The sequence below is a fragment of the Macaca mulatta genome, chromosome 14, assembly GCF_049350105.2.
Source record: "Macaca mulatta isolate MMU2019108-1 chromosome 14, T2T-MMU8v2.0, whole genome shotgun sequence".
In the NCBI taxonomy this organism is placed as follows: Eukaryota; Metazoa; Chordata; class Mammalia; order Primates; family Cercopithecidae; genus Macaca; species Macaca mulatta.
The window spans coordinates 20187781-20209716 of record NC_133419.1 but is presented as its reverse complement, the minus strand read 5'-3'; the positions used below and the strand labels follow the sequence as shown (position 1 = coordinate 20209716).

The following is a 21936-nucleotide window of genomic DNA, read 5'->3' as shown; positions in this document are numbered from 1 at the left end:
GTTTTGAAGCTGATTTTTATTCCCCCTCTTAAACAATTAAGCTTGAATACACCAAAAACAGATCATTATCTTCCTAAGGTTTAAAAAGCAAGCTGACTATTTGTAACACAAGTAATTAGCTGCCTTCTGGTGTTTCCTTACTCTCCTCTTCCCCAAAGGATTCTGCTTTTTTATGTTGCAGAGGCCCCAGCAGCTAGACGTGTTGGCCAAAGGTGTGGACCTGAAGGAGGAGGCAGAGGGAGGATCGTGGGATCTAGGGAGCTGGAAATGCTCCAGGTAGGGAGGAAAGGGGGCTAGGTTTGACTGTGGGGGATCTGCCTACTTGCAGAGTTCCTCTTTAGGGGTGCGGGCTTGGTTCTGACGTCACTGGACCATCCCAGCCCAGGTTGTTTCCTGGGCCACATTGCTGCTCTGGATAAAGATGGCCACTGCCTTTATCCAGGGGTTAAAGGTTAAAGGATTTATGGGGGTGTGAATCAACTGTAACACCAGATGTGGAACCTTCCCATAGGGGATCTTTAAGGGGTCGATGAACCCTCTGTATTCAAATGAAATGTCTGGATCTTTTTTTAATTGTTTGGGAAATAGGGTCCATGGATTTCATCAGAATTTTAATGGTAAAAGGAAGATTCATTGATTTTTTTCTTGCATTTGCTTTGTTGTGAAATATAAAGAAGCATATATAAAGTGTATGTGTCTAATATAAAGAATAATGAAACAACCAGATGGAACAGATGCATAGAGCGAGGTAAGGGAGAAGGGGCGCGGAACTTCCATGCCCTCTTGGGCGCACTGCCCTCCAGGGACCTCCGTGCGTTCAGCAATCCAGAAACTCTCCAAACCCTGTCATTCAGGGATTTTTATGGAGGCTTCACCACATAGGTGTGGTCACTTGCGTACCAACCATACAGATAGAGAAATAGGAACCTGTCAATGTTTTGGAAACCTCCTCCCGTAGGTCCTCCAGGATTGTACCTCCCTTCTCCCCCAGAGATAACTATTATCCCAATTTTTGTAAAATTATCGTTCCCCTGGCTTTCTTTATAGTTTTCCCACCTATGAATGTATTCCAAAACAACATATTGTTTAGTCGTGCCCGGTTTTGAACTTCTAGTGAATTTATGCTATAAATATATAGGGGATCTTTTGAGATTTATTCCTGCCCACGTGTGGACCTACGGTTTTCTCTGTTTCTCTGCACCCTGGTCTTCCATCATGTAACTCAATGCAGCACACAGGTTTCTGGACACCTTGGGCTATTTCTAGGTTTTGACTATTAAGAACAATGTTCCGTGGACACGCAAGAGATTGTTTAAAGAAAATAATTGGGAGTGAGATTGTCAGGTCATGGGGTATGTGTATACTCAGTTTTACCAGACAAGCATAAATAATTAAGCTTTAATACACCAAAGCCAGATCATTATCCTCCTAAGGTTTAAAAAGCAAGATGACTATTGGTAATCCAACCATTTTTCACAGTGTTTCTACCTGTTTACACTCCCACCAGCATGAGAGTGCCAGTTCTTCCACATCTTCGCCAGTGTTGGTATTGTTAGGTAGATTCACTTTTGCCAGTCCTGTAGGTGTGTGTATGGGCAATGTTTTTGCTAAATTTGCATTTATTTGATGATTAATAAGATCTGACACTTTTAATACATTTATTGGCCATTAGGGTGTCCTTTCTGTAAAGTACAGTTCAAGTCTATTACCCATTTTTCCATTGGGTTGTATTGTTTTTAATTTATTGATTCATAAAGGGTTTTTTGTTGGGTTTCATTTTAATATAGTCTAGAAATCAATCCTTGGCAGTTACATGAATTGCAGATATCTTCTCACACCGGGGCTTTTCTTTTGACTTGTATTCATTGCATTTCCAAAGGGTCCGTGAGAAGAAAGGTTGAAAACCATTCTTGATACAGGTCCTGTAAGCAGGAAGCCATGAGCCAGAAACCTCAAATTTTTGTTAAGCTCATTGGTGTTACAACACATTGAACCAGTAATCAAGAATGTCGTGTTACAAGTCAAGATCATTAGCTTCTTCTGAAGTATCAGATGATCTGTGCCTGCAGTTCCTACATAGCAGTAGCAGGCCCCATCCAAGTGGGGGCTCCAGCTGGAGACAAGGCAGGTCCTCTGATGTATCCCAGTTCCTATTGCTTCCCAGGCACCAGTGGTCCAATACCACTTGCCATCCTTGGGCTGCCCTGGTGGTTTCCTTCCACACTCCTGGTTTCATTCTGCATGTCACCTGCAGGCATTTGCATTTGCATTTTGTTAAGGCCCTGCATCCCTGCATCTCATTGTACCATGCAGGGCTCTCGTCGACCCTGCATCTTTTCATACCATGCATCTCAGTGTACCATGCATCTCATCATGGTGTCACTCATCTCAGCGTACCGTGCATCTCAGAGTACCTTGCAGAGCTCTCATCTTCCCTGCATCTCATCATGCCATGCATCTCAGCCTATCATGTAGGGCTCTCATCGTACCATGCATCTCATCGTGCCATGCCTCTCATCGTGCCATGCATCTCATCGTACCATGCATCTCAGCATACCATGCATCTCATTGTACCATGCATCTCAGCGTGCCATGTATCTCAGTGTACCGTGCATCTCAGCGCCCCATGCAGAGCTCTCATCGTCCCTGCATTTCATCATACCATGCATCTCAGCATACCATGTAGGGCTCTCATCGTACCGTGCATCTCATTGTACCATGCATCTGAGCATACCATGCATCTCAGCATACCATGCAGGGCTCTCAGCATACCATTCATCTCAGCATACCATGCATCTCAGAATACCATGCAGAGCTCTCATTGTCCCTGCATCTCATCATACCATGCAGGTCTCTATTGATGCCTATGGTTGTTATCATAAGAGATAGGAAAACACACATGGCTTTTCCTACTCACACACCACTCACTACAGAACACTTCACTTCTGCTCACCAAAATGTGTGTGAATTTCTCCTCACTAACAACCAGTTCTCCAGGGGAAAATAGATGGGTGTCCTCTAATTCATTTCTGACACTATCTGCCTGGAGATGGCATTTTATCCCACAAGTTAAGGGCTGAGTTCCACAAGACTGCCCCCCACTCCAGATGTGAATCATGAGCTCCAGACTGTGGCCTGTACTTCTGGCCAACCAGCCATAAAGTGGGGGTTCCTATGATTCTGTCTTCAGGTTTAATGACTTTGCTAGAGTAGCTCACAGAACTCAGGGGAATTATTTGTGTTTACACATTTATTACAAAGCATATTACAAAATATACAGAAGAGCAGCCAGATGGAAGAGATGCCTAGAGCAAGGTAAGAGAGAAGGGGTGTGGAGCTTCCATGCTTTCTCTGGGGGTACCACCCTCCACAGACCTCCTTGTGTTCAGCAATCCAGAAACTCTCTGAACCCTATAGTTCTGGGATTTTTATGAAGGCATCATCACACACGTATGGTCACTTATTAATTCAATCCTCAGGCCCTCTCCTTCCTGGAGGATGAGGAGGGAGCTGAAAGTTCCAAGTTTCCAATTATGACCCAGTCTCTCTGGGGACCAGCCCCCATCCTGAAATTACCCAGCATCCCAACAAGAGTCACCTAATTAGAACAAAAAATGCCCCTATCACCCAGGAAATTCCAAGGGATTAGGAACTCGGTCAGGAACTAGGGTCATAGACCAAACATTATTAGAACAAAAGAGGTACCTTGCACCCCTGTTGCTCGGAACATTACAAGGGTTTTAGGAGCTCTGTGCCTGGAACCAGGGGCAGAAACCAAGTATATATTTCTTGTTACATCACATTACTGCAGTTCTAATTTCTGTTGCCATGCAGATGCCTCTTACAGGGCCTCTACTTAGAGCTGATCTCACTCGCCAAGTCCTGAGCAAGAAGAAATTTCACCTTCTCTTCTGATCCGAAGATCAAAACCTGTGAGGCCCTCACTCCTCAAAGAGGATGAGGGGAAATAAGGCCCTGGAATCGGGGCCCCTGAAAGCACTGCCATGGCAGTGCTTGGCGATGGCATTGTCTGTCTGGGAGAGCTGGTGGTAATCATGAAGTCAGACAGATGTGAGCTTTGGATTGCCTTCAGAGACAGCCCATGCCCTTGATCTCCATAAGGAGAGGAAAGAGCTATCGCTAGAGATATTTGATTTCCTGTTAATCTGGGGACAGCTTGATTTGCATCTCATTTACATCCATTTGTGTGCTGCGTCTTGAAGGTCCAAACTCTGGGTGTCTGAGATAAACTGAAATTGTGCAACCTGCTACTACTGGATTCTCATCCACGCTGGAAGGTTTGACCGGCCCGAAGCCAAGTGAAGTTCTCAGCAGCCGCCTGTCGGGTGGGTTCTTTCATACTACTCATTTCTTGAGTACTTACTGTGTACCAGCTGCTGTGCCAGTGTCTTATTTTAGGGGTAACACAATTTTATGTGGTCTAGCAACTTACTCATTTTGAGATGCAGACATGGAAATGTGCCCTTCCGGTCTGGGTGTTCTTGGACAAGTGACTTACTGTTTCTGGAGTTTCAGCTTCCTGATGGGTAAAATGAGAAGAATAACGGACTTCTCTCCGAAGGTTTGTGTGAGGATGTGACTCAGTGAGCCACATGGCAGAGCACTCAGCCTGGACACCCGCAGAACTGAGATGAGAAGAAGCCAGGATTTAAAGTCAGTTTAATTGTCAGTTCTCTGGGATCCACCATGCCTCCCACTAAAGCACTGTCTTTTGCTATTAGCCACAAGCACAACATGCAGTTTCCCAGCGCTGCTGAGTGTGCACCTCTCCTCCTGACCCCTCTCCCCGCTTCCCCAGCAAGGACACACAGGCGGCTATGGGCTGCGGGGGCTCATGTATCCATCAATTTCATGGGGATGCCACTGGGGGGCTGCACTGGGCTGGGTTATTTTTCTACTGCTGGTATTAGTCACTGCCTGTCATGAGAAAAAAAGCCAGGGCAAGGTGTAAACATTCTAGCTTCTCTCGGTACTTTCTATTTGACCTGCTCACTCTAGTCAACTGAGTTAATCTTGGCCCTCAGAACCCACCTCACAGGCTGCACCTTCTGTGTGGAACCCTCCCAACCCTCCCAGGAGAATGCACGGGGAGAGTGGGCTTTGGGGGTCAGATCGCCTGGGTTTGAGCCCTAGTTCTGCCACTCACTAGCTGCGTGACCTTGGGAACATTCTGGACTTCTCTGTGCTTATTTCCTTATCTGTAAAATAGGGATAATAATGGTACTTTGCAGGTGGTTGTGTGCATTAAATGAATACATGAATAATGCTTAGAACACTGCCTGGCTTAGAGTGAGCACTCAAGGTTGGCTATTCTTATTATGAGAGTGCAGTGGGCAGATTGCTTGAGGTCAGAAGTTCAAGACCAGCTTGGCCAACATGGTGAAATCTCATCTCTACTAAAAATACAAAAATTAGCCAGGCATGGTGGCGGGCGTCTATAATCGCAGCTACTCGGGAGGCAGAGGCATGAGAATTGCTTGAACCCAGGAGGTGGAGGTTGCAGTGAGCCAAGATCATGCCACTGCAGTCTAGCCTGGGTGACAGAGCAAGACTGCCTCAAAAAAGAAAAAAAAAATAGAGTGCAGTGGTGGGCCAGAAGCATGGGCTTTACTGGGGTTCAAATCCCAACCCCTCCACTATGTTGCCCTGCAACCTTAGGCATCTCCTTTAACCTCATGGCACCTCAGAGGCCTCATTTGGGTTGCCTACACTGAAGGGTGGTTGCAGGGCTGGCTTCATGGGTGTGCGACTTGTGTAGTCACACAGGGCTCCATGCTCAGAGGGACCCTGTACCTGGCTTAATGCTCTGCTGTTGCCATCTTGAAATCCCTAATAATTTGTTAGCAAAGGCCACTCATTTTCTTTTAGCACTAGGTCCTGCAAATCATGTCGCTGGTCCTGGGTGGGTGGGAGGGTGAGAGGAGGCGGTGTGTATAACTCACCCCACTGTGTGGTTCCCTTCCCCTCCCGGAGGCTCCTCTGAACCCTCAGCATCTGCTGTCTCATGGGGAGCCCCGTCTGGTGTATATTCTGCCTCATGCCATCTCCTAGGCTTCCGCCTTCATAATTGAGCTCTTGTGGTTTTGCTGACTTCTCTGGGGCATTCACTCTCTCCTGGTTAGATTGCAGGCTCCATGGCGGAGATGCAACCTCTGCCTCTGCACGTCTCTCTCTCTCATCTCTTGCCTTACCTGGGCCGGGCACGGGGACTCAATAACAGCTCACCTTCCCCGAGGGGTAGGGGTGACTGGTGACTCATGGAGCTATTTTTGGTGGAAACATTATGGGCTTGGGATTCTGACCTTGATTTAGGCTACTCACTGCTGTAGAACTGACCATATATTTTCTGTATATTAGGTGATTTCAAGAAAAAAAAAATCAGTTTTAATAGCAACAATCAAAACTGTAGAAGCCCGCGTATGATCGTATAGCCTAGTTGACGCCTGGGTTTATGGGACAGGAGGGCAAAAAGCCAGCTCTCTGCTGCCTCCCAATACCAGGAGCTGGGAGTACAGAGTGGGAGGAGGACGGGGAGGAGAGGGAGTGTTGGGGGCGCTCATCGGAGCAGGAAGAAGTCGGCCTTGACAACAGCTCTTCAGATCTAACACCCTCTGTAATAGCTGACTAATCTTTGGGCTGGAATATATTCTTGATTTTAAATTCATATTTAATGATAATTATTAGTTGTTTAATAGTTAATGCCTCCTCGTGGTTGAAACTCTTAAAGGTGCAAAAGGATATGGAATCAAAATTCTCCCTCTACTCCTGTTCTCCTTCCTGGAGGCAACCGTTATTATTGGTGTCTTGTGTGTCCTTCCAGAGATAGCTTATTTAAAGCAAAAAAAAAAAAAAAAAAAAAAAATTGTATTGTAGATTTGTATATTTATGTTCCTGTATTTCCTCAATTTTAAGGCAAATGGTTGCATACAATGCCTGTCGTTTTATACCTTCACCTTAATTTTTCACTTAATAATATGTCTTGGAGACAATTCCTTAATAATCTAGCGTTTCTTTGTTCTTTTATAGAGCTGCAGAGTGGTCTGTTATAGAGAGGCCTTCTAATTTCCAGTCCCCTATTGCTGGATGTATAGGTTGTTTCCACTCTTTATTAGCATAAATCTTTAAGTTTAAATAAATCTTCTTCCTCATTCATTCTTGTCAGCACTTGTTTAAAGGGGCACATGGTCTTGTTCAGTTGCAAATTCTGCTCCATCACTGTGGCTCCATGCTTCTTGAAGACACAGACCCTCTTCCCTTCCTCCACCTCTTCTAATACCCTCCCATACCCCCTTCCGGAAGCCTCTAGGAGTCAGCCTTGACTCTTCCATCTCCCTCCACTCCCACACCCAGTACATTTGCTTTACTTCCACAGCATGACCCTATATGGCTCGCTCCTTCCCCATCACCATCCTCCTGAGCCCAAGGCTGCATCAAGTTGGGCTGGGACCATTGCAGTAAACTCCTCTCCTGTTATGGAAATCAGACTGGGTCATAACTCTACTTGAAGCCATGGATGGCTGCCTGGTGCTCAGGAGATAAAACCCCCAAATCCTTACCACCACCCTGTCTCATCTCCCATCACTGTCCCCCTGCTCATTTCCCTGTGACCACCTATCAAGCTCTCTTCTGTCTCCAAGCAGTTGCACAAACTGTGCCTTCTGCCTGAGCACCGTCCCCACCACAGACACCCTCCTGTTCCCCATTACTCTCACACCCCTGAAGTCTCAGCTTACACAGCACTTCCTCACTCAGGCCAGCCCTGCCTCCTGTCTGAAAGTGGCTGCCCATCCAAAGCTCTCATCCCCATGCCTTGTCCATTTCCTTACATCATACATCATTATGTGTAATTACATAGTTGTTTATTTGTCTGTGTAATGTCCATCTCCTCTGCTAGAACATAAACTGAGGGCAAAGATGCGTGTCTTATTCACTGTTCTGTCTCTTGTCCTTCTTAGGGGACCTGACTGGTGTTTGTCAAATGAATGAGTGTTTGTGGGCCCCTGTTCTTTGCCAGCCCTTGTGCTCAGTACTGGGCATCCAAAGTTTAATAGGACCCACTGGGTGCCCACCTAAAAAATAAAGATGTGCACCTTCCTGGCAATACGACCCAATAAAGAAGAGTTCACTCTACCACAGAGAAAGTCTGGAAGAATAAGGGACATTTCATCAGTGAGAAAGAAGAGAACGGGCATTCCAGGCAGAGGGTACAGCAACAGCAAAGATCTAGAGACATCCAAGCCCATGGTATCTTTGGGAGCTGGTGTAGACCCAGGGAGCTGGAACACAGGGTATGCAGTAAGATGGGATGAAGTGAGCTGGGAAATTTCGCCGAAGTCCTACTGTGATGCTACAGTGATGGGTCAAAGAGTTCCAACATTTTTGTTGTTTTCTATTGCTCTGTATCCTCAGACTTTCCCTCAGTACTGGACATACAGTAGAAGCTCAACAAAAAATACTAGATGTAACCCAATAAGACTAGATGTTCCTTCTGCTGTTAATGAAGAGGAAACCAACAATTCTAGATTCCAAAGTGACTTTCCTTGCTTCCTCTTTTGTCAAATATTTTGGAAATTCCTTGTATTAGTCAGGGGAAGCTAAGCTGTAGTAACAGAGACCCCCTTTGCAAAATCCAGTATCTTAAAGAAAAATAATTATTTCTTTTTTACAATAGTTTTGGGTAGCTCATTTAGAGTCTTGGGTTCCTTCCATCTGTTTCTCCACAATTCCCCAGAGTATTATGAACCTCTCCGTGGGTGAAGCTGGGTCTCACCCATGTCCTGGTTATAGGCAGGAGGAAGGAGAAAGAGATTGAGATGGAGATGGGCCCATTGTCTTAAAGGCTCTGGCTTGAGTGGGGCATGCATCACTTGTGCTCACATCCCATTGGCGAGAACTTGACCTAACTGCAAAGGAGACTGTGAAGTGTAGTCTAGCTGGCCAGCCAGGTGCCATAATTTTACTGCTCTAGAGGCAGGAAAGCATGGAAGTTGGTGGACGATGAGCCAGAGGAAGTCACTGTGGCAGCCTCCAGTTCACCATCATGGAGGAGCAGGTGGTCAGGTGCACGGCCTGTGCATGACTCCAGGTGCCCCATGCGTCCATCCCCCAGGGATTGAGCACTGAGCTCTGTTCACTGCCCCCAGCTATGAGGTAGAAGATCTTGGGGGTTCCCCTGACCTCGGTCTGCCTGGTTCTTCTAACGGGGCTCTCTGTGGTAGGGCCTCTCCTCAGCCTCTCTCCTGTCTTTCATTCCTGACTGGTGATGACTCTGGTCCAGACCTGGACTTGGCCCTCCTGCTCTGAGAAGAGCCTTGGTCAGCAAATAAACACCGGGGGCCACATTCTAGTGGCCCATAGGGACTATGGAACTGCAGAAACTCTTTTTAAGTGCTTGAGACGTACCTTTTGTGATACAGAAACAAGCCATTAATTGCAAATCATTATTTTCCAGTGATTCTTACAATCCCCCAAAGACTATCTGGCAATATTGCAGTAGCCCAATAGGGGTCACTCTATGTACCTAAAAGTAATAAAACTGCATTTTAAAATCCTGTAATCTAAATTCAACTTTTATTGGACTTTTATTACAAATAGTATAAAATCTCATTAATATTAAAATTAATGATAGCTAATATTTATTGAGCGCTTACTGTGTCAAACACTATATAACACCTCACAAGCAATCTCTCACTTAATTCTTACTACTCCGAGTGTGGAATTCTGGGGGTTCCCATTTCAAATGCGGAAACTGAGGCTTAGTGAGGTTAGATGACTTGACCAAGGTCACACAGTTAATATAGAACAAAGCCATACCCCGGTGCAATGGCTCAGGCGTGTAATCCTAGTACTTTAGGAGGCTGAAGCAGGTGGATCGCTTGAGCCCAGGAGTTCACGACCAGCCTGGGCCACATGGTAAAACCCCATCTCTCTACAAAAAAAAAAAAAAAATACATAAAATTAGCCGGGGCATGGTGGCACACACCTGTAGTCCCAGCTACTCGGGAGGCTGAGATGGGAGAATCACCTGAGCCCCAGAGGTCGAGACTGCAGTGAGCTATGATCGTGCCACTGCACTCCAGCCTGGGCATCTGTCTCCTATAAAAGAAAAATAAAAAGAGCAAAGCCAGGGTTTGACTCCTTTTCTGCCTAACTCCAGAATCTTAGTTCACCGTGTAGCCTAAGCAACACGGAAGTGACTTCTACTGAAACCTGCATGGCACACCGCAGCTTCTCGATCCTTGCAACACCGCTGGTTTACCTCTATCTGCATTTCAGCTGAGGAAACGAGGTGCAGGAGGTCAAATGCACACAGTAGAGAGCCATTCTTGTTGGCCCTCTGCCCCTGCAGAAAGCAGGGGCCACCCCTGCCCTGGAGGGACAGTTCTCCTACATGGGTGGGCAGCCTCCTTAGACCCTTGGAAATTTCCACACTGCTTGGAAGGGAACCGATGGCCACTTTCCTTCCTGAGAGAAGCCAGCAGGACCTTGCTGCCCCATGGAGATGCTATCAGACCCTCCTCCCTCTGACTCCTCCCCAGGCCTTGCCACCCTCCCCTCCCCTTGCCACCCTCCCCTCCCCTTACTGGTCCAGGGCTGAGCCTTTATCCTCATCCCGGCCCCTGTCTTGCTCTTTCCTCCAGCCTCTTCAAACAGCACCTTGATCTTTGTAAACTGCTACTGAACCTGATAATGTCACCTTCTGCCTAGAAACCTTTCATGTTCCCATTACCTGCATAATAAAGCTGCTGCCTGGCACCTGGGTCACCTAGCACGATCTGGCTTTGCCTCTTCCAGTTTTTGTCTATTACCTCATCTGCCCTGTTCCCACCAGCCCAATGCGTGCTCCCTGGCTACAGATAAAAAGAAAGAAGGTGGTGGTGGGGCCTGGAGACAAATTCGGAAAATTCTGTATTCTCTATGCCTCCTTGAAAAGTGACCATATATACGTATTAGTAAAGGCTCTGAAACCCTGCAGAGCAACATGTTAAACTTTTATTCAACCTAATCGTCTCCATGTTCATTTGACCACGGAAGACACAGGAATCCACGTTAACATCCAGCACAGCAGCCACTTTGAAAATTCCCCTGTTTCCATATGGGACCGCATTCCCTGCCCTTCATTTTGCCTCCCCACCCCCCAACTCTCTGACCATCTCTCCCTATTGAAGTGTTTTAAGGCCCAACACAAAAGCAACATTCCCCATGAAACCCTCCTGATTTCACCCCAACTAGAGTGTTCTCCTCAACCTCAGCATTAGATTGGGCCTCTCCCTGAACTTGAACTGTAAAGCCAGCCAGGATGTGGGGTCACACGTGGTCTTTTGTCTTCTCCCTGAACATTGGGTGTCTTAAGGCAAGGGATTAAATTTCAGTTCCCTCTTCATATGTCAAACAGGGCCTGCCTCATTACAGGTGCCCTGGAACAGTCATTGAACAAGAACTGGAGAAGGAGATGCAACCTATGAAAGGCAAAGGCTCCACCTTCTTCCACCCAGCCCAGCTCTGGTTCCCACAGCCACCACTGTGGAGGGTCAGCCTGGCTCCCCAGCCCCAGAGTAGCCTGGCCTGACTGGCTGATCATGGCGACAGGATGTCAGGATTCCCTGGATGCTCAAGGGCAGGGCATGGGGACTCCATTTGCCACCCCGACCGACTCGATGTGTCCAGTCTGAGTGGCCCCTGGAGAAATACATCATCTGCCATCTGCAGGCAGGCAGCCAGGCACTGACTCAGGATCAGACCTTCTCGCATGCAGCTGGCTGCCTCCATGCTTTTGAGCTGGGAGGTTGCTAAGAATTTGTTAAGAACCAGAAAGAACGTGTTATGGGGACCACAGGCATGGGTCAGACCCAGGTCCCAAAGCCCTGGGCTTGCAGAGCCAGGTGGGCTGTGGGAATGAGACATGGCAGGGGCAGGGTGCCTGCTGAACTAGGAGAGCACTGCCCAGCACCAGCCGGTGAAGCCCGGTGCGTTAGCGCCCAGGAAAGCCAGACCTTCTGATTTGTGTGTCAATCTCCTGCTATTGAAAAATTGGCTGAAGACATTTTTGACACTAAAAGGTAAAGAAAACCAGGCAGCTGACCGACCTGTCCTGTGGCTGTCGGCTTGACCTTGGTGTGTTAGGTTAGCATCATCGCAAGCTGAGTGCACAGGTCAAGGTGTTGTGTGAGATGCAGCTCATCCGGCACATGGGGGCAGGCATTTCAAAGTCACGGTTGAGTGGACGAGTATGTGAAAGCCGCGTATCCGTCATGGCTTAAGTAAACAGTGTTGAATGTCAGGAGCCATATCCGAGTTTCATTTTTACAGTCGTGTCAGCATTGGGTGCAGGTTGCTCATGTTGGAGGCAGGCACGAGGTACGCACATCAGCCATATGGTAGGTGCTGCTGTGTGTTACATGTATATGTCGGTATCAGGTGTGGGGCCTCGGTTCACATGCTCATGTAAAGCATGCCTGGCAACCTGCCTGGTACCCAGCCGCTCCTCCCAGCACCCTACTCCCCTCTCACAGGAATGGCTTCCTCTCCTTGTTAGGGCCTGTCCAGGTGACATAGCAGAAGCCCTTGCCTTTCATCTCCAGCCCCATAAGGTTGGGAGCCCAAAGCACATCCTAGCACAGGGGATAAAAAGGCCCCTTTGTCGGGCACTACAGCAGCCTCCTTGGTCCCCTCCTCCAGCCCTACCTCGCCTATCCATGTGCCCTACTGACCACAACCACACTCGGCCTGAGTCACGCTCCCTAGGGAAGGGGCCTGATGTCATCGAGAGCTGGCAGAGGAGAGGCCGAGACAGGCTGCTGCTGTTACAAATGACACCTCTGCAGGCTGTGTGCGACACTGTGTATGGGCCAGCTCGTCCTCCGTCTCCTCCTGTCCCTGTGGCACTGCCCTAGCAGGGCCTGCCTGCATTGCTCATTGCTCCAGGCTTTATGTTTGGAGAAGAGAGAGAGAGAGAAACTGGGGCCCAGGAAAATATGCAAGTGGGAGCTGTGCATGAGGACCACGGCTCTGCCACTTACTGGCTCTGGGAGCTTGAGCAAAGTGCTTAAGCTCTCCTTGCCTCAATTTACTGCTCTGTAAAATAGGGATGGGATTGTTGCGATGGCGAGAAGTGACCATGCCTAGCACAGGCACACAGTAGGCTCAACAGATTGATCAAATGTTCTCTTTTCTTCCTGGTGACTGGCAGGTCTGCATTCCAGGAAGAGGGCAGAAAGAAGTGGGAAGACTGTGCTTCTCTCTCTCTCTCCCTATCTTTCTCTCCCTCTCTCGTTTCCTTCTCCCCTTCCCTTTCCTCAGGGCAACAGAATGCCCCATCTCTCAAAATGAGCCTGGGCCCAGGGAACTACGTTTCCAACCTGCCTCTGAAAGGCGACCCTGGAGGGCAGGTCCTCTCAGCAGGCTTGGACACCCTCTGTCCTTCCATCTTCTCCCTTTAGGTTCAGACCAAGGCTGCGCCCTCACCCGTTGCCTTTATTATGAACCTGGCGCAAGACAAGCTTCCATCTTCTGCAGGAATAAGTATGGCTGGAAAAAGCGCAGGCCAAGAGTCAGCCCTGCACCTCCCCGGCCAGGAGCACTGCGTACATTTCCGGCCTGGTGACTTCACGCATCTTTAGGGCAGGAAGAGTACCCTGGCAAGGCTGTTAGGAGGACTTGCTGAAATGACATTCTTAACGCTGCTAGTTCAGAGGCCCTTAGTCCATGTCCTTCACTCCTATAAATGTTTCTTTTCACTCGTGCAAAGTGCAGAGGTTGTCAGGCAGCAGCTTCAGAGCCCCAGGACTCCCCTGGGGCATGGTGGCCCTCCCCAGATCTGCTTCTTCCCGCAAGGTGGGGGCCTTCCCTATCTGTCTGCGAGTTCCCTGGTCAGCGTGTGCGTCTTGCTCTTGTCCAATTTCCCTTCCCTTGTCCTCATCACCCCTCCCAACCCAAACCCCACCCGGGACAGTGCCAAGGTTTGCAGGGATTCTCACCCACACCCCCCCTCCACCTCCTGCCCTTCCTCTCCGCGGGGAGCCCGCTGTGTCGCAGAGAAAGAGAGCAGCAGATGTTAAAGCCGTATTCCCTTCTCCCGCACTCAGCCTGCTGGGGTGTTTGATCTCCGGCTTAACAAGTTCAGCCATTTTTCTGAAACGAGTAAAAGATTCAGACAGAAAGAGGGATGGAGACAAAGAATGAGAGAGACAATGAGATGAAATGATCCAGAGACTGGGAGGAAGATAGAAGAGAAAGACAAAGCAAGGCACACAGAGAGAGAAAGAGAAAGAGAGAAACTAGAGCAGGGACCACCTTCTCTTACAATCCCAACCTGCCCCCTTCCCCCTCCCACCTCTCACCCCACCTCCCGCCCTGCCTCCCAGGCCCTGATGACTGGTGACCATCAGCCTTGTAGCCACCATATCAACTCTGAGTGACCGTACCCTCCCTGGGGGAGGTGACAGCCTCTCTCCTGTGTGACAGGGCATCTGCTTAAGATTCAGAGGCCTCTGATACAGAGGAGGCTTCCCTCGCAAGCTGGGATGAGCAGCCCTGTGGTCCGGAGGGCTGACTGGCAGGGGACAAATGGGCTGCCAGGGTGGAGCTGAGAACCCCTGCCTTGCTCACTCCTGGGGCTGAGCAGCCTTTCAGGAGGACCCGGGGAGCCAGCAGTGAAGCCCTCCCTCACTCAGCATTAACTCCAAATTTATTTCTTGCTCTGCCTCTCCCTCCCTTCTTCCCTCTCCCCTCCTTTGTCTTCCCAGTGTTCGATTTCCTATTTGAGAACAGTTCCAGCCTGTGCCACTGCTGAAATCCCGGCCTCGGTAACCAGTGAAGGCTGTTTTAAGCCTGTGAGTCAGAGACCAGTGCTGGTTTTTATTAAAGGCAAAAGGAAAATAATCTGATTTTAAAAAAGCAAAACACCTTCTTAACGTTTCATGGGACATCTAACTGTCTGAGATAACATCTTAAAACACTCATATACACAGGATAGCCCCCGACCCTGCCCAGCCTCGGGTGGGAGTGTCAAACCTGCGTGGGTGATTTTTTTTCCCCGGGCTAAATGTTTCTAGGTCACTTCCATCCTCCCCCACTGAGAGCTCCCATGCAGGAAACGCTAAGGATTCCACTCCAGTCCCTGAGCCTCCATAATTAATGGGATCACTGGAAACCAGCCAGAGGGATGCTGGGGGCAAGGGGTCTTATCTCTTGGGGTCTTATCTCTCTGGTCTCCAGGCAGAGAAGCTTCTGGCCAGATGAGGAGCTGATCTGTGCAGGCCTTCGGGCCACATCTGCTGACACCAATCCAGCTCCTTACTAGCCCGCCTGGGGCTGGCAGTCCCGGGGCCTCTTTCTCTTCCTGCGCCACCACCCGCTGGAGCTGTCTCTTTCTATAATTCTATCCTCGTCGAATCTATTAGCGTTCTCCGGCAGGCTCTGCCAAGCTCAGCTGCATCTCCTTGTCTAGTTTATATTAGAAGAGAAAGCTCTGGCGTGTTTTCCTCTCACCTGAGGAAAGAGATGCTTCTCTTTTTCAAGACACTCATAGCCTTTGATGAAGCCCAAGAAAGACTTAAATTATAATGAAATGCAGTCATATCCAGACGAGATTGCCTGGGAGTGGTTCCGGCTGCCTTGTGAAAACGGTCTTCCAGCAGAAAGGCAGCTGGGTGCAGGGGCTGCCCTGGATGCCTGTATGGGCCTGTGTGCAGCTTGTCACCTGCCTGCATCTCCTTCCTGCCTGGACTATTGCAGTAGCCTCCCAACTGGGCTTACCACATCCTGTTCACCTCCCCTCCGCTGCCAATTCTTTCCTGCTCTGGTCTGATCACTTTCCTTCTCAGAGGCCTTCAGTGACTTAAATTCTCAATTTAAATGCCCCCTCCACTCCTTCACCCAGCCCTCCCAACACCTTCCAGGTGGGCTGGAGTGCACCACCTCACTGACATCCCTACATACCACTGGGTCTGTAGCCCAGATTAAAAATAAAAACAAAAAACAAAACCACTTCACCCATCCTGCTTGGGATTATCATTATTTGTATATTTGAGAAAAGAAAGAAAACAGCCCATGTGGACAAAGGCCCAATGTGTGCCAGGTGCAAATGTCAACCTGCCTTAGAGTCATAAGGACCTGGGTTCAAACCCCGCTCTGCCCACTTACAGCTAAACGCCCCAGGACAAGTTTACTCCTATCTCTGAACTTGCTTCCCTATCTGTTAAATGTGACTAATGATACCTACCTCATAGGACTGCTATGGCGATTAAGGAAGATTAAGTACTGAGCACATAGTAGTTGCTCAATAAATACTAGCTGCTCTGCTTTTTAAAAAAAATTCCTCATAATCACAAGGGAATGATTGGCCTGGTTTTATGGAGGATGAGGTGGTTCCCAACCTTGGCTATGTTTTAAAAACAGCTGGTGTAATAGTCCGTTCTCATGCTGCTATGAAGAAATACCTGAGACTGGGTAATTTATAAAGAAAAAGAGGTATAATGGACTTACAGTTCCACATGGCTGGGGAGGCCTCACAATCATGGAGGAAGGAGGAGCAAAGGCTCATCTTACATAGTGGCAGGCAAGAGAGCTTGTACAGGGGAACTGCCCTTTATGAAACCATCAGACCTTGTGAAACTTACTCACTGTCACAAGAATAGCACAGGAAAACCTGCCCCCATCATTCAGTTACCTCCCACCGGGTCCCTCCCATGAGATGTGGGGATTATGGGAGCTACAATTCAAGATGAGATTTGGGTGGGGACACAGCCAAACCATATCACCTGTGGAGATTTAGAAACTACACGTGCTGGGTCCCCATGGCCAGATCTCTCCTGGGGTCACAGCATCTGTCTGCACAGGACAGGAATCACTGTACAAGGCACTGAAGAAGAAGAGGCCCAGGTGGGGCCTGGCTGCCTTGAACAAAAAGCCCAGGGGAGGGCATTTTTCAGGGGCCAAGAGATGGGAGTGGCAGGGCGGGGTGCCTGGGCTTTGGAGTGAGTCCAGGGCAGCCTCACTGTTCAGCAGGGGTGGGTTGGGAGGGCTCATGGCACCATCTTGCCCTGTCCCTGGGCACACCCAGTGCAGCAAGTGCCTGTGGGGTCTGAGAAGATAGGGAGGCTGCAGGGGAGGCCAGGCTACCTTGCTTGCCCAGAAACAGGCCAGTGACCACAGCACCTGCCTTCTGGTGGGGATAGGGGAGCTCAGGAGAAGCAGGAGCTAATTGAGGTCGTCAGGAGCAAAGGCGAGCTTTCCACAGTTGAGAACAGAAGGTAAAAACACCCAGAGTTAATTAACTTCCTGCAATATGGCTGGTGCCTCAGGTCTTACAGCTGCCTGGGGTCTCACTCTGCCTTCCAAGAGAAGGAGATCATGGTGACCAAAAGAAAAACACCCTCAGACAGGCAGGACAGCCCTTCTTTTTGCTACTCATGTGCTCATTAATTCATTCAGTTATCAATCAACAAATCCATAGCAAATGCCAGGCTCTGTGCTGAGGACTAGAAGCAGCACAACATAGAGGCATCCTCATGGAGCTCAAAATCATTCATTCACTTCCTCTTTCAACCAGCACACAGCAAACAGCTCTCAAGTGGGTCCGTTGCGCTGCCTTCAATTGCTTTATTTATTAATATTTTCTCCAGTGCTTTCATCCTGCCCTTCTCCTAGATCTGCCTTCTCTTGCCTCCAGTTCTTCCTCCTCCATTCCTACCCTCAGCTGAAGCCCTTACTCGAGTTTACTTGGAAAATAGAAGCAATTGGAAGAGATCTTCCACCAGCTCCCCAGGTACCCACTTCCAGTGCCTGTGCCTGCAACATCCTCTGTCTTCTCTCCCATTGATGAAATGGACTGCTCATGCGCCTAAGGCAGCCCTTCCTTTGACTTGAGCTCCAGGTCCCGTCCACTTTAGCTCCCTGGAGCACAGTGTCCAGAGATTTCCACTGCTTTATCCTGTGTTGCAAATTTTCCCTCTTTATTTGGTCATTCCCCTCAGCATACAAACGTGCTGTTGTTTCTCCCTTTCTAGAAAGTTATAAAACATCTCTTGGCGCTCTATCTCTGCCAGCACTACTCCATTTCCTTTTACTTCTTTATAGCAAAACACCTGTAAGCAGTTGTCTCTGCGGGCTGTCTCCAGTTCCTCTTCCGCTCTGTTTTAATTCCACTCCAGCCAGCTTTCATCTCTACAATTCCATTAGACCTGCTCTTACCAAGGACACCAAAGACCTCTAAGGCACCGAGAGCCACTCCTCAGTGCTAGTCTTACTTGACCCAGCTGTAGCATTTCACAGATTGATCACCACCTCCTTTTTAAATCACTCTTCCCTTGGTTCCCAGACACCACCCTCTCCTAGTTTTCTTCCCACCTCACTGATCACAGGTTTCAGCCTCCTTTGTTGGGTCCCCTTCTTCAATCTCTCACCTTTTTTTTTCCTTTGTGAGACAGAGTCTTACATTGTCACCTGGGCTGGAGTGCAGTGGTGCGATCTAGGCACACTGCAACCTCTACCTTCTGGGTTCAAGCAATTCTCCTGCCTCAGCCTCCTGAGTAGCTGGGATTACAGGTGCCTGCCACTGCATCCAGCTAATTTTTTGTATTTTTAGTAGAGACAGAGTTTCACTATGTTGGCCAGGCTGGTCTCGAACTCCTGACCTCATGATCCACCCACCTCGGCCTCCCAAAGTGCTGGGATTACAGGCATGAGCCACCACACCCCGCCTCAATCTCTTAATGTTGACATGTCCTTTGCAAAGGTTGATCCTTGAGCCTGTTTATCCATTCTCACAGTTTTAAATATTGTCTCTATGCTGACAACCAAATTCATATCTGCAGCTCAGACCTTGCCACAAACTCCAGACTCAAATATCCAACTATCTCACCATCACCTCTTCTTAGTTGACATCTGATATGGTCTGGCTCTGTGTCTCCACTAAAATCTCATCTTGAATTGTAATCCAAATTGTAATTCCCATGTGTTGGGGGAGTGACCTCATGGGAAGTGACTGGATCATGGGGGTGGTTCCTCCATGCTGTTCTTATGAGAGTGAGTGAATTCTCACGATGGTTCTCCCCTTCGCTCTGTACTTCTCTCTCCTGCCGCCTTGTGAAGAAGCATGAGTTTGCTTCCCCTTCTGCCATTTATTGTAAGTTTCCTGAGGCTTCCCCAGCCATGTGGAACTGTGAGTCAATTAAACCTCTTTCCTTTATAGTTACACAGTCCCAGGTAGTATCTTTATAGCAGTGTGAAAATGGACTAATACAATATCTCAAACTCAACATGTCCAAAACTCAGTTCCTGTCTTTTCCCTGTAATTCTGCTCCATCTGTATCCTTCTCCAACTCAGTTAATGGCAACTCCATCTTTACAATTGCTTAGACTAAAACACCTCACTGTTATCTGGGACTCCTCCCTTTTTATCACATTCCACATATATTAGGAAATTCTAATGACCCAATCTTCAAAATGTGCCCAGGATTCCACTAATCCTCCCCACCTCCACCTCTGCTACCTGATCCAAGCCAGTGTTTCCCATCTGGATTCCTGCAGTTGCCTCCTCACTGGTCTCCATAAGGCAGCTAACATTCTTCTGTTACATCAGCCTCTCTGCTCAAAACCATCCCTCCAATGGCTTTCATGTTGGTCAGAGGAACAGTGCCCATGAGGTCATCTGTGATCCAAGTCCCACCACTGCTTGGACTTCCTTCCGCCTTCTCTTCCCCATGCTCAATTCTTTCCAGGCATGCTCCTTCCTGTGGGCTTTTATACTTGCTGTTTTCCTCTCCCTGGGACACTTCATGCTGATACCTACATGGCTTTTTCTGTGGACACCTTCATGTCTTTGCTCAAATGTTTACTTTCACAGTGAGGCCTTCCCTGAATGCCCCATTTAGAACTGCAGTGCTTGCCCCCATAGATTCTGTCTTTCTTCCCTCCTTTCCCTTTCTTTGGAAGAGCATTGATTACCATTTCACATGCTGTATATTTATTTGTTGTCCATTTTCCTCCATTACAAAGTCGGCTGGTGTCCATTTTCCTCCATTAGAATGTAATGGGTTGAATTGGACTCTGGCTCAAAGTTATGTCCAAGTACCAGCTTCTAGTACCTATGATCTTATCTTATTTGGAAGTAAGCTCTGTACAGATTAAGTTAAGGATCTTGAGATGGGTTCATCGTGGATTTAGGGTGGGCCCTAAATCCAATGACTGGAGCCTTATAAGAGAAAGGAGAGAGAGAGATTTGGGACAGAGGCTCAGGGAGGAAGGCCACAGGAAGAGGCAGAGACTGGAATTATGCTGCCAAAAAATGCAAGGAGCTGCCAGAAGCTGGAAGAGGTGAGGAAGAACTTTTAGAGGGAGCTTGTTGTATCACTCCCAGGAAACTCAGTCAGGATCTTGATTTTGTTCACTGCTGCCTCTCAAGTTGTCCCACAATGCCAAGTAGAGTGGGCACACAGCACGTGTTGGATGACTGAATAAATGTCCTTTCACATAGCACTATGCTGAGCATTCTGAGAGAGACAAAAAGGCAGGTGTGAGTCCCAGCCCTGTGATTCAGCAGCTGGAATCTGCATTGCCCCATTCCCTCATTTGTGAAATGGAGGGAAAATATTCCGTATCCTAGGGTGGCTGGCAAAACTGGATGATATGTAATAGGGGTTGGGTGAATCTTCCTCCCTCCCCAGGACCCTGGTGTCCTCATCTCTGAAACAGGGGGAATGCCTAGGCTTGTCTGACTTGGAGAACTGTTCTTAATATATTTTTAAAAATCAAACACCATTTAATTATCTGGGAAGTATTTATGCTATATTGTTAAGTGGCAAAAAGCTACTGACAAAATAGCATGTGCATGATCTATGCTTTAATCAACGAGCATGGAAGTGTAGCCCCTTACCAGAAAGAGAAGTTTACTCAAGTGCCCAGAGTCCAGGATCCTTATCATGCTTTGCTTTTTCCATTAACTTTTATCTCAACCTGTACAAAGTCCACATGACATGGGCCTTGGAGAAGTCTTCTCACCTGCCCTCTCTCCCTCATTCTCATTTCCCATAACCCCCTCAGGCTTTCTAGTTTGTCTTTTTATTTCCTTCTGTAATGCTATATAAATTTCTCCATAAAATCAGGCACATCTTTTGCTTGGTTTATTCCTAGGTACCTTTCAGGATGTCTTGCTGTTTTGATAGTATTTTTTATTACAGTTTTGAATTGGTTATTGCTAGTGAATAGGAACACAATCTATGTCTATATACTGACCTTGAGTTCACCTCACAACTGTGGTGAGCTCTTACTCATTCTTGGAGATTTTTTGGGATTTTCTATATAGAAATGCAAGAGAAGACAGATTTGTTTCTGATATGGTTTGGCTGTGTCCCCACCGAAACCTCATCTTGAATTCACATGTGTTGTGGGAGGGCCCTGGTGGGAAGTAATTGAATCACAGGGGCAGGTCTTGCCCATGCTATTCTGTGATAGTGAATAACTCTCTCAAGATCTGATGGTTTTTAAAAGAGGAGTTCCCCTGCACAACCTGTCTCTTTGCCTGATGCCATCCATGTAAGACGTGAATTACTCCTCCTTGCCTTCTGCCATGATTGTGAGGCTTCCCCAGCCATGTGGAACTGTAAGTCCAATTAAGCCTCTTTCTTTTGTAAATTGTCCCGTCTTGGGTATGTCTTTGTCAGCAGTGTGAAAATGGACTAACAGTTTATTTCTAATTCTTATGCAATTTATGTATTTTTTCTCTTCTTACTGCATTGATTAGGATACTCAGTTCAATGTTGAACAAAATCAATGATAGAAAGCATGTTTATCTTGTTCCTGGCTAGCAGAACTATGTCTGCTATTCAACATCATTGAATGTGATGTTTCCTTTAATTTTTTTGATAGATAAAATTTAACAGATTAGGAAAGTTTGTTTATTTTCCTACTTTGCCA

At 47.8% G+C, this 21936-nt stretch overlaps 2 long non-coding RNA genes across 2 annotated transcripts in view; one reads left to right on the top strand and one right to left on the bottom strand.

Moving 5' to 3' along the window:
- LOC106993243 (uncharacterized) overlaps window positions 1–21936 on the top strand; it is a 227929-nt gene that overhangs the window by 41082 nt on the left and 164911 nt on the right. The window lies entirely within an intron of this gene.
- Window positions 4471–21936, bottom strand: part of LOC106993242 (uncharacterized) — a 145870-nt gene continuing 128404 nt past the window's right edge. The window contains exon 3 of the long non-coding RNA XR_013403936.1: window positions 4471–4646. This is a non-coding gene — a long non-coding RNA (uncharacterized LOC106993242). The remainder of the gene's footprint in view (window positions 4647–21936) is intronic.